This window comes from Schistocerca nitens, chromosome 6 (assembly GCF_023898315.1).
Source record: "Schistocerca nitens isolate TAMUIC-IGC-003100 chromosome 6, iqSchNite1.1, whole genome shotgun sequence".
In the NCBI taxonomy this organism is placed as follows: Eukaryota; Metazoa; Arthropoda; class Insecta; order Orthoptera; family Acrididae; genus Schistocerca; species Schistocerca nitens.
The window spans coordinates 466,851,197-466,864,711 of record NC_064619.1 but is presented as its reverse complement, the minus strand read 5'-3'; the positions used below and the strand labels follow the sequence as shown (position 1 = coordinate 466,864,711).

Sequence of the window (13,515 nt, the reverse complement as noted above, 5' to 3'; positions counted from 1 at the left end):
TAGAGCATTATAAAATTATAAACAGCCGACCAGTTGCAATGGATAAAGAAATTCTTTACCTAGGTTTCGACAAATATAAATTTGTCTTCTTCAGAAGGTAGCAATTTTACATTAGTAAGGACTAATGTACCATAGCCGTTTTTACAATTGTCGGCATAGATACATGTGTCAAAAATAAAATATAGCCCTAGAATTAAGGTTTGTCACATAAATATAAAATAGCTCATGGATCTTGCAGAGCTCACAATCGACTATTTTATTTTTGACACATGGATCTATGCTGACAATTGTAAAAATGGCGATGGTACATTAGTCCTTACTAATGCAAAAATTGCTACCTTCTGAAGAAGACAAATTTATATTTGTCGAAACCTAGGTAAAGAATTTCTTTATCCATTGCAACTGGTCGGCTGTTTATAACTTTATTACGTGAAATCATTGCTGTTGTGCAGCTATGTTTAAAATAGAGCATTAGTTAGAAATAAATTTAAAATTCCAGTACCCAGATAGCTTGACCATAAAAGAAATACATAAGCAAAATTATCAACAAGATTTTATACATCTGCAGACAAAGGCAGACTACGCCATACAAAGATGGAGTTCTAGGCACCAAATGTGACTCACATCGCAGTTATTCCATGAACTGCATTATCCAGAGAGAAGACTAAGTCAAAAATGTACTTTGAACTCTCCTTAGTCAGCTGCACTGAGTCTATACTGAAATTACTTTGTCTTTTTAGTCCCTAAACACTCACAGCTCATTCTCAGTTTTGATCTCATTCTTTCCTCTCCAGTTATTCTTTTTGCAAATTATGCAAAATTATTATACATTTTTATTCAGTGATCTGTTTTTCCTTATTCCATCACATCCTATTTTTAGATCTGTTGCTAGTCATTTTTCTGTGCATCTTTCTTGTTTCTGTTTCCACTTATTAGTTCCCATTTTTTCCACCTTGTTATTACAGCTCACTTTAAGGTCCTACATCTGCTCGTCTGTGTGCCTCCATAATCTATCTGATTGGTTCATCCCTGCAATCACTCTGATATTCTTTCTGAAATATGTCATCACATTTTGCTAATCTCCCACATGTTTCAAAGCTAAATGAGATAAAATATGTTGTTTTATTACAGAGGAAGGATTTATAGGTGCAGTAAGTTACACCAAAAAAGGTTCTTTTGTCTTCTTACCCAGGATTTCACATTCGTGTTTATACTTTCTGAGTGAATTATGAAGACTCAGATTTAGTATACACAAGTTTTCATATTTTCAAACTGAATGTATATAAAGTCTTCACACCCACAAGTTATAATTTGTTAAAATCCTTATTTTCAATAAACAATGTGGATTATTTCACAAGTTGATGTGAAGATTTTGGCAGTCCTTGCTTTCCCTTACTCTTTTTATGTCATAGTTAACTCTTCTGTTGGAAAGATTCCCATTCTACCAGAACTAAGTAAAGCAACAGTGAGGCAGAAAAAGGTCTTAGAAAAATAGGTCTTGTTACTCTGATGGATGTATCACTGTAAGATTCATACCTAAAGACAAGTGCCATCACACCCACATTGGGTGAGAAAGCTCCCAACACAGAAAACACAGCATCTCTGGGCAATTGATCATGTGGGATCAGCTAGCTGGCCAATTTAAGTTGGGTGGCCATGAGCTTTCTCTCATTCTCTGTGAGTCAGTCATTACTGTGTTTAGAGCTAATTGACAATCCCTAGACAATAATGCTGTATTTACAAACTGCCAGATAATGTAGCAGTCTGCTCCTATCATTGTGAAACCGACTATGTCTGTAAGTGAAATTAGTAGAGTGCAGTTATGCTTCAGTGTCTATAAACTGATGCACTTAGTCAGCCATATGTGTGTGTGTGTGTGTGTGTGTGTGTGTGTGTGTGTGTGTGTGTGTGTGTGCTTATTTGTTTTAGTTGTAAATATTTCTCATGCGTTGTTTTTCTGATATGTCCTACATCCTGGAGGACCTCCTCACTATGGATCAACTGGAAGGGATGTAAATCTAATCTAATGTAACCAACTATTGTCCAGCAACACATATATCAATATCACCACACTTGCATTATTACATGTCCACTGGTTTGCATTCAGTTTATCTTGAGCACACATCGAATAAGTTGTGTGAATACTTTTAATTTTGTTGTGGCCCAGGACAATTATTTTATTTTATTGTGAACTTACTGATTTTTATTTCACATTGCCGTGTACTTATGTTGCCTTAGAAAAGCGAGTCACAAAAACGTGTACTTGTAGTTTATTTAATTATTGTATCATGAGTCACTTGTATGATAAACCATAAGTACATGGAATGAATCTGTTCACAACTGGATAATCATAACTTGTGTTTAAATATTCCACATGTTCAGCATTTATAAAAATATTTCATTTAATGACTGCAGTAAGTAATAAGTATTTTATTCTACATATTTTGTGCATACTTGGGCCCTTCTGCAACTTTATTTCTCTAATATTGTCACCATATTACTTGGCTTAAATATACATTCTCTGTCTAGAAATTTCTGGGACTAAAGATATAAACAATACGTATATTATATGAATCACATTCCATGTCTCCCATTTATATTAGTCTCTAGGATATGAAAAGAAGGCAAAGATGTGAATTTCATTAAAGTCCAATACAACAGACTGACTTAAAATTATGAAATATTATAATAGCACAGTCCTACTATGAATGATATTATAATCAAAAATGAAAGTACTCCTCAATGAAGCACAGGGAGATGCTTTAAATTTCTCTTATACTTCTTTAAAATACCTGTAGTATTTGTGAAATGCTCTGGCATGATGCTGAATACATGTGTAGTTATATATCTGATTTCTACCTACACTATATGATCAAAAATTTCTGGTTACATCTGTGCAATGAGGTATTGACCACTAGATGTCATTAGAGGTGGATCAGCCAGTGTAAAAGGAAGCGGGAAGTATTGTGTCAGTAGAGAAACAGTAACAGCAGACTGGGTCAGTCAGAACAGCTCAATGACTTCATATGTGGACTAGTCATTGGCTGTCACCTGAGTAACAAATTCATCAGGGACATTTCAATCCTTCTATAGTGTCCAAATCAACTGTTGATGTGACTGTGAAGTGGAAATGAGAAGGAACAACACCAGCTATACCAAGACCAGCCAGATCTCTTTTGCTCATGGACAGTGACCATCAAGCATTCTGGAAAGTGGTTGTAAAAACTCATATGTAATCAGCAGAAGGAATCACTTATAAGTTCCAGAGTGCTACCAGTAGACCAGCTATCACAATGATTGTATGTAGGGAGTTAAGGAGAATAGGTACAATGGTCACTCATATCTGTAGTCAGTGCTTAGTGACATTTGAGTTGATGTAAAGATTGATGCCACTAGACAATGGATGACTGTAAATGAGTGGTAATCAGATGGAAGAGTTTTGGTTTGACAAATACCTGCAGAACATTACCTACCACCATGTGTAGTGCCAACAGTGAAGTCAGAGGAGTTGGTGTTATGGTGGGAGAGGGGGGGGAGGGGGTTTAAGGTGTGGGCCCCTAATTGCCCTTAAGAAAGCAAATGCAGAAGGATCTGAATATGTTTTGCAGCAGTGTTCAGCATACAGTTCGGAGGTGATGATTGTTTGGAGCAGCTTGACACTGCATGCTGTTATAAAGTAGCACCTATGAGGCACTGGTCTGTGGACAGTAATATTGCTGAAATGGACTGGCCTATGCAGGGTCCCAACCTGAAACCAAATGGAACACCTTTGAATGAGTTAGAACATTGACTTTGCTCCAGATCCCTGCATCCAACATCACTGCCTTCGCTGGTTTGTGCTCTTGAGGAAAAGTGGGCTGACATTCTCCCACAGACATTCAGACACCACATTGAAAGTGTCACCAGCAGAGTTAAAGCCATCACAATGGTGTATGGTGGACTTACCCCATATCAATGTCCATTCATAAGTATCATGATATCTTTGGTCAGGTATTATATGTTAAACTCTTAATGTCTTTGAAGAGATTTCTTATAGTCTCATGCCGAGTATTTCAAAATGAAGATTGGAGTTTTTAAGACTTTTAGTATTTATTATACTCTGTGTACAACTACAAACGATACATCAAATGAAAGAGCAAATTAGTCAGTTTTGTTTGTACACCTGTGCGTACGTGCATGCGTTGTTTCCTGTGTCTTCCATTAGGAAGTACTAGTAGCAAAGAAGTGACAAGTGAACAGAAAGATTTTTGTATTTTACCATTTGCAAGGACTACATCTGTCATTAAAATGCAATAAGCATCCTGTATTAAGTTCCATTCTAATCCTCTAAGTGATAATAACATCAGTAGGTGGTATCAACAATTTGAAGGCACCAGAGAAGAGTATGGTACTACTAAGAGTGACTGAAGAACATGCTGAACAAGTGAGAAAGTCTTTCACATGTAGCTGTGGTGTCACCGCCAGACACCACACTTGCTAGGTGGTAGCTTAAATCGGCCGCGGTCCATTAGTACATGTCGGACCCCCGTGTCACCACTGTCAGGATCGCAGACCGAGCGCCACCACAAGGCAGGTCTCGAGAGACGTACTAGCACTCGCCCCAGTTGTACGACGACGTTGCTAGCGACTACACTGACGAAGCCTTTCTCTCATTTGCCGAGAGAAAGTTAGAATAGCCTTCAGCTAAGTTAATGGCTACGACCTAGCAAGGCGCCATTTGTACCATTGCATGTACCTCAAGATAGAGTCTCACTTGTATCATCCAGAATGCTGTATACCAAAGGACAATATAAAAGTTAAGTGTTCTAGTAGCTACGTTCTTTTCTTTATCACATTCATTATGAATCCTGTTCCAGACTTAACGCCAGACGGCGTGAGTTGACGCGTGCCCTTTCGGCTACTTCACTGTGGACTGGCTGCCTTAACAGTCCACTACATTGGCGACGCGGATTAATCAGGATCTTGTTCTTTCTCATTGCTTACATTTACTTGTGTCATGGCTTCGCCACATTCTCCAGATGTACTGTCCGAATTTTATCGCTTGCAGAATCAGCAGACGCAGGCGTTATTGGATGCCCTTGGTCAGCTCGTCCAGGGTCAGCGTGCGCTGCACAACGATGCGGCCGCCGCCGCTTCATCGCTACCGCAGCCACAACATGCTGTTGCACCCCCGTTTCGTAGCTTTGATGCCGCCATTGAATCGTGGACGGAATGGTCACGACAATTTGGATTTCATCTCACCGCCTACAGAATTCAAGGTAATGAGCGGCAGCCGTTTTTGCTTTCATGTGTAGGTGTGTCGACCTACCGTGTGATAGTGAAATTGTTTCCCCGACGCGACGTAGCAACTCTGTCCTACAAAGAAATTTTGTCTGCTTTAGATGCCTATTTCAAAGAAACAGTAAATGTCGTTGCAAAGAGGTATTCGTTCTTTCGTACAAAACGTACGGCCGGTCAGACTAATAGGGAGTGGGTTGCAACTTTGCAAGGACTTACTAGGGAGTGTGCATTTGAATGTGACTGTGGGCTCCCTTATTCAGATACTATGGTGCGTGATGCAATTGCACAGAACGTTTCTGATGTTCGCATACGGGAACAGATTTTGAAACTAGTAAATCCCTCCCTGCAACAAGTGATAGACATATTGGATAGGCAAGACACACTTGACTTTGCTCAGGAATCATTTGACACTTTGCCAGCAGTGTGTCGCATTAACCGGCCTGCCGGGCGCGCTGCACGGACCTGTAAACAGCCTTCGCGCATGTCCGCACCGCCACGTGTCCCGCGAAAGCAAGCAAATGCAGTGAAATCATGCCCGCGGTGTGCAACTAGACATTCGCATGACAACTGCCCATCACGCCAAGCTATTTGCTTTTACTGTCATAAGAAAGGACATGTTCAAAGTGTTTGCCGGAAAAAGCTCAGATCAGACACTCACAACCATTCCAGGCCCTTTGCTTCGTGCCGGAATCGAACCAAGGACGATCAGGCTCGTGGACCTTCGCCCATGGACATTCATGTAGTTCATTCCACCCCGTCCAGTGCCACTCTCGCTAGCAGTGACTGTGTTCGTCCCACAAAAAGTGTGCGTCGACGTCGACGGAAGTCCCGTCCCGTCGCACGTGATTCTGTACCAGTGTCTGTTCAAGTTGCACATAGCAGTCACTCTTGTCGTCAGCAGGACAATAAAATTTTTGTCGATTTGGACTTTGCCGGACAAGTGATACCGTTCCAGGTCGATACCGGAGCTGCAGTTTCATTGCTCAATCACGCCACGTACAAACAACTGGGCACACCTCCGTTGCGTGCCGCAAATGTTAAGCTAACTACATATTCAGGTCACAAGCTCCCTGTGTTAGGACAGTGCAGCCTTCTTGCAACATACAAGGGACAAACAAAACTTGTGTCTTTTTACGTTCTTCGTTCTTCTACTGCAGTGAACTTGTTTGGGTTAGATTTATTTCAGTTGTTTAACTTGTCTATCGTCAATCAGGTCCTATCAGTGAATCAGACTGTGCCTTCAGACAGTGTTTCTAGTCTATGTGAGGAATTTGCAGACATTTTTGCACCAGGCCTTGGTTGCGCTAAGAACTATGTAGCACATTTGGAACTGAAAGTGAACGCGCAACCGAAATTTTTCAGAGCGCGCAATGTTCCCCACGCATTGCGTGATGAGGTCGCCAACCGCTACGATATCTTGTATCGGTCCACTGCTAAGCACAGAAACGCCGATGCGTTGTCCCATTTGCCTGTTGCTGAGGATAAAGCATTCGATTCTTCCGAACTTGCTTGCATGTTCATTGATTCGGAAACCGATGCCGAGGTCGAATCGTTTCTGATTGATTTCGTCGTGTAGCTACAGCCACAGCTGCTGACCCTGTCCTTGCTACTGTTTTGCATTTTGTTGCTACGCAATGGCCCTTGTCGAAGTCACGGATCGAGGATCCGTTGGTTCACCGATTTTTTGCTCACAAGGAGAGACTTTTTGTACGACGTGGAGTTTTGTTGTTGCGTTCTGATAATGATCAGTCCCGAGTCGTGGTCTCACGTTCGTTACAGTCCTCTGTCTTACGGCTCCTTCACCAAGGACATTGGGGTATAGTGCGCACGAAACAACTTGCTCATCAGCACTGTACTTGGTTCGGAATCGATGCTGCGATTACGAATATGTGCTCTTCTTGCATGGCGTGTGCCGAACACCAATCCGCGCCGCCGCGAAAATTCTTAGCATGGCCGAAAGCCACTTCCCGTTGGCAACGCTTGCACATAGATTTTGCCGGTCCATTCTGGAATGCTCGATGGTTGGTAGTTGTCGATTCCTTCAGTAATTTTCCATTTGTTGTCCGGATGTCTTCCACGACGTCTTCTGCCACAATCCAAGCGTTGTCTGCTATTTTTTGCATTGAAGGTCTTCCACAGACTATTGTTTCCGACAATGGCCCACAATTCATGTCCGCAGAATTTCAGTCATTCTGCAAGGCCAATGGTATTCAACATCTGACATCCGCGCCGTTTTCGCCTCAGTCAAACGGTGCCGCTGAACGATTGGTCCGGACTTTCAAGTCACAGATGTTGAAGTTGAAAGAGTCGCATTCTCGGAAGGACGCACTGTTGCTCTTTTTGTCTTCGTATCGCTCTCAGCCCCACGATGGTCGCTCGCCGGCTGAGTTGCTCCATGGTTGTCCTCATCGAACCTTGATGTCTTTGCTGCATCTGCCGCATCAGGTTCCTGTGCAGCGGCAGACTCCTGCTTTTGCTCCTGGCGACGTTGTCTTCTATCGCAACTATCGAGGTTCATGGCGTTGGCTCGCAGGGCGCATCCTTCGCTGCCTCGGCCGAGTGATGTATTTGGTTTTGGGGGCCTCTGGTGAGGTGCGTCGGCATCTCAATCAGCTGCGCCTCTGTCGTCGCCTGGGTTCTGCCGCTCCCCGTCTGCTTTCAGCGACGGTGCCGTCCGGTCAGCGCCCTGGGGACCCATCTACTGGCTCGCGTCATCCCCAGGTGTTACCGACGATGCCTTCCATTTTGCCCCATGGCGACGCGCCGCTGCCGCCGCCGCCGCCGCCTGTTCTCCCGCCGGCGCCGCCCGCAGTGGACGCTTCGCTGCAGCCGCCCAGCACCTCCCTGGGTCACGCGCTGCCGATCGCTTCCCGTGACCAGCTGTCCTCCGCCATGGAACTCTTGCCCGCCTCGGCCCAGATGTCGTCATCGCGCGTCGGATCCCCCGACGCAATGGAGGTCGACCCTTCGGCCCCTCCTGTCTCATTCCGGGCGCATACACCACATGTTGACGTGCACCCTGGACTAGGTTTTCAGGCGTTTCCTAGCTCCCCTCGGACCGAATGGCAGGGTGCGGGTGGCACAGCCTCGCCTGTTGTTAGGCTCCCCACCTCATCACCTACGTCAACATGGGGTCCTCCCCACGGCGGGCGGAAGCCTTATCACACGACCGTTCGCCGATTTGCGGGGGAGGAATGTGGTGTCACCGCCAGACACCACACTTGCTAGGTGGTAACTTAAATCGGCCGCGGTCCATTAGTACATGTCGGACCCGCGTGTCGCCACTGTCAGGATCGCAGACCGAGCACCACCACAAGGCAGGTCTCGAGAGACGTACTAGCACTCGCCCCAGTTGTACAACGACGTTGCTAGCGACTACACTGACGAAGCCTTTCTCTCATTTGCCGAGAGACAGAATAGCCTTCAGCTAAGTTAATGGCTACGACCTAGCAAGGCGCCATTTGTACCATTGCATGTACCTCAAGATAGAGTCTCACTTGTATCATCCAGAATGCTGTATACCAAAGGACAATATAAAAGTTAAGTGTTCTAGTAGCTACGTTCTTTTCTTTATCACATTCATTACGAATCCTGTTCCAGACTTAACGCCAGACGGCATGAGTTGACGCGTGCCCTTTCGGCTACTTCACTGTGGACTGGCTGCCTTAACAGTCCACTACAGTAGCTCCAAGAAATCAGTTCAGAAGGCTAGTTGCAAATTATCAGTTCCAGTGAGATCTGTGTGGAGCCTTTTAAGGAGATGTTTACAAGTGTGTCCTTAATCCTCTGCAGTTGTTACAAGCTCTAAAGCCCATAGACTACAGTTTACATGCCAACTTTTCCAATGAAATGTTGCTGCATGATGATGAACATTTTCTGGATTGTGTCATCCTCAGTGATGTATCGAGACTTCCCTTACCTTTTGCTTATGTGGAGATGTGAGCAAACACAATGTGCATATCTGGTGGGTTAGCGAATCCCACTGAGATGGTACAGTTGCAACGAGACTCCCTTAAATTGAATGTTTTTTGTGTCATATCCTAACAGAAATTGTATGAGCCTTCTTTTTTTTGGCAAAGCAATTACAAGTGGTGTTTCTTATCTTTATGTGCTACAACTATGGCTCTTCCTCAGTTGGCAGAAACTGAATCACTGAACTTTATTTGGTAGCAAGATGGTGCACCGCCTCACTGGCATAGTTCAGTACGCAACTGCTTAATCGACATTATACTCGACCACTAGATTGCCTGCAAGGAGCCATATGACAGAGCTTGTTTCACTTAGGCTCAACATTTGTCTGAACTGACACCATACGATTTTATCTTTTGGCTTCATAAAGGATTGAGTGTATGTGCCTCCATTAACAACTAATCTACCCAACTTAAGAAAAAGAACTGAAGCAGTTATTGTAACAATTACTCCTGACACACTGATCAATGTTTGAGAATAACTCACGTATCGAATGGATGTGTGTCATGTGACAAATGGTGCTCACATTCAACACTTGTATGAAAAACTGAGTTTTTCTCTCATTTCAAGTATTATTTATAATTGTAATTTAAATGTAATAAATGCTACAAAGCCTTATAATCCCTGTATCCATTTTGAAACATCTTGTATCATGATCATGAATTGCCTTATTTCTGGAGGAAAAAAAATATTGGTAACAGCAGGCAACATTACTGAATATGTGTTCTGTGAAACAGTTGTCAAATTAGCAGAGCAATTGGAGTGGTCTCTGCCCTATGAATAACAACATAACTCAGGTACTACACTTCAGTATTCTTTAGATGTTCTGTTTGTAAGCCAAGTATCCATCCACATTCCCCCCAACTAAACAAAAAGAAAACAAGTAAATTATGTAACTGTCTAGTGTCCAGAAATCTACAGAATAAATTACTTTCTTCATCTAAATCGCTTTTACAAGCACAAGAGCTATTTCTAATAATATACCTGTATCATCTACAAAAAGGACAAATTTGAATCTTGTGTCAGTGCACATGGATTATCATTACAGAATTCAAATAAAATACTGGAAAAAATCTTTTTATTCATTTGGAAACAATATCTGGTCTACTCCAATACTAACACAATGTTTATATTAGTTACATAATTACAGAAAATTACAGAATTCTGTTCAAAGCAGTAGAAGATAGCAGTCGTGTGTGTGTGAGGTGTGCTTACTTGTGTGATTGTATGTGTTTGGGTTTTTCTTTGATGAAGAAGGCTTTGGCTGAAAGATCATGAGTAACAGTCTTTTTGTCATGCCTGTCTACAACTCATTATGTCATCTTTAGAGTAGCAATTTATACTTTTCATAGTATTGTTGATGTTCTAACCTCAACCTTCCATTGTTCAAATCTTATCTTAGGGTTTCATCTAGTTACATATATTTAGCTGTTGCTAGTGATTGCTAGAAGCCCTGATTGTTTTATTGTAGATCTTTCTGAACCTGCGACAATTCTGATGTGGACTCCTGCACTAAGCACAGGTATACCAAAATTGTCTGTTATCCTTTAGGTACACCACGGATCTCAATATGTCATTACATTTTCTTTTGATACCCTGTCATTATATGCATTTTAATTATGATTTCACATCCAAAATTACATTATGATATCAGACTGCCAATAACCCATCAATACAGTCACAGTTCTGGCACATATACTGTGAATACGGATTTAGTTTATTGAAAGATGGTGTAGAACTGTCTCAAAAGTTCTGCAGATGTTAAGAGAAAAAGCATCTGCCTGACTGCTACTATCTACTGTATTTTGGATCACGTGAACCAAAAAATCAAGAAAAGTACTATCCTGCTGTCATATCTGGGTGATGTGTTCAACCAAAATGGAAAACAGGGAAGTTCAAGCATGTAATGCATTACAATATCTAACAGGAAATTAGCATCAGGGATATTTGTGTGTACCCTTGCACATCTTTCAGAAAATTATAGTGACTTTAACTCTCTTCAAATCAGTAAATGGCTAGGGTAGTGCATAAAACCAGAAAACTAGACACATGCTGCAGGAAGGTAATTGCAGTATATCTGTATGAAGTAGATATGGAAAAACAAAGAGCTCAAGAGCTGTCTGATACATGGCACTGGAATGTTATCAGTCTTAATGGCACCAGTCTTATCATCACTGACAACATTTCAGATGAAAACACTGTCAAAGAACTTTTAGATATTTCTGTCACTCAAAATGAACATTCATTACAAAACAGTATCTGCAAACAAACTTGGAACCCAGCACCAATGAACAGGTCATGCAATACACCTCCCTGTCTGGCCTGCCCTTACCAATAATTTTCTTCACATTTCAACATCTCTGTTCTTCTACTCTTCATACTATTCATTCCCAAATGCAAAATTGGTTTTAATTCGACAGATCTGTTTCACAGGGTTTATTCCTCAGTGTCTCGTCATTTTGTTTGTCGATAAGTTTGATGGTTCAAATGGCTCTGAGCACTATGGGACTAAACGTCTGAGGTCATCAGTCCCCTAGAACTTAGAACTACTTAAACCTAATTAACCTAAGGACATCACACACATCCATGCCCAAGGCAGGATTCGAACCTGCGACCCTAGTGGTCGCGTGGCTCCGGACTGTAGCGCCTAGAACCGCTTGGCCACTCCGGCCGGTGATATGTTTGAAGTGCACCAATTCTGATGCATTTCCCAGATAAATAGTAAAAATGTTGCTACATAAATCTAGCAATGGCTTTATTTTGTGAAAATCAGTGAAACAAGCCTTGCAGGATGACATATAAGTTACCCATTTTTCATTGTATGTACTCTTAAAGTTGGGATTTGACTTTTCAGAGAGTTTCTTGCACTTACAAAAATGGACACAATTGTTGATTTCAGTTACCTTTGAAACAGATTTAACTTATGCTGAAAAGATGAAAGGTAGCAATAATAATAATAATTAATTCATTTGGCTCAATAGCCTGGTGCAAGTCTTACAATTGAATGCCATTTGGATGATCTGCATGTTCCTAACCTACCCCAGTTATCCAATTGTGGAAAGGGGACCAACAGTTTAATGTGGAATCCAAGCTACATGTCATTTCTGGCAATTCCTCACATCATTGAAAGGTGAAGGATAGGTTAAAATGCAGACTGAAAAATCCATGGTCCGACCAAGATTCAATCCTGCAGTTTCTCAGGTTACTAGTAGACCACCAGACCCCACTTCCTTACGAACTATACAGTGTAACTGTATCAAATTTCAGCAAATGTTGCTAAATGCCATTTTAGTAACGTTATCAATTCAAAATTAACTCCTACCAGGCATGGTGTTCCATCAGTTGTAATAACTGCTAAATTGGTCAGAACTACATCAATGTTAGAATCCCAATAGTTCTGCGAACATGTCACTCCACCTATTTTGATCTGACAGTCCATTCATTCCAATCAACTCTTCACATATTTCTAACTCATGTGTTATTCCAAATGCAAATACTAACAACAGTTGTTACTTGAATTTTCTTCAATTGTGTCATTGATTCCAAGGAAATCTTTTTAGCAATTAGCTTGAAACAATTTTTGATAAAAATCTCTATCTGTAAATGGCCAATAACTTCTTGCTGTAAGTCAATAAATTTTAAAATTTAATTCTGTTTATGAATCTTCAATGGCTTTCTGAACATCACTTGCTCATGTACCAGAACTTGTTTCAAGGATGAAATTTTCTGCTTATGTAGTTTTTCTGGTAACTGTAATACGTAGAATGCAGACTTTTTTAGTGACTCCTTATGTTGTGTTCCTTAAGGATGGCTATAACACTTTTGCAAATAAGGTAAACAATATTATTCTGTGTTTGCACAAAAAGTTTTTTTTCCCATCTATTCTGAAAAAGCCACTTTTAGTCTTTACTTGGATTTCCAATTTTGTTATACTTTATCTAATCTATGATCATTTCATATCTTCTCTAGATAGTAATAATGAATCTTAGCAACAATGCCAAAGAGGAAAACAGAGTTTGGTACACAAAAAATAATACTGTACAAACTTTTTTTATTCTATTATTGACTGATAATCATGTAGTAAAAGCTCACAGGTTCACAGCAATACATGAAGAAATTGTAACTTATCTATGTCACAAAAAGTTTAATGCACTAATGAGCAGACTGGTGATGGCAAACCAACTGATGACTGACAATTGTTGTACCCTGTGAAGTGCATGCCACTACCATCCCTCACACACCCACTCACAAATCACAGAGGGGAAC

At 41.4% G+C, this 13,515-nt stretch overlaps 1 protein-coding gene across 1 annotated transcript in view; it reads right to left on the bottom strand.

Annotated features, from left to right (window-relative positions):
• LOC126262482 (myosin-VIIa-like) overlaps positions 1-13,515 on the bottom strand; it is a 390,655-nt gene that overhangs the window by 350,328 nt on the left and 26,812 nt on the right. The gene's annotated exons all lie outside the window — the stretch shown is intronic.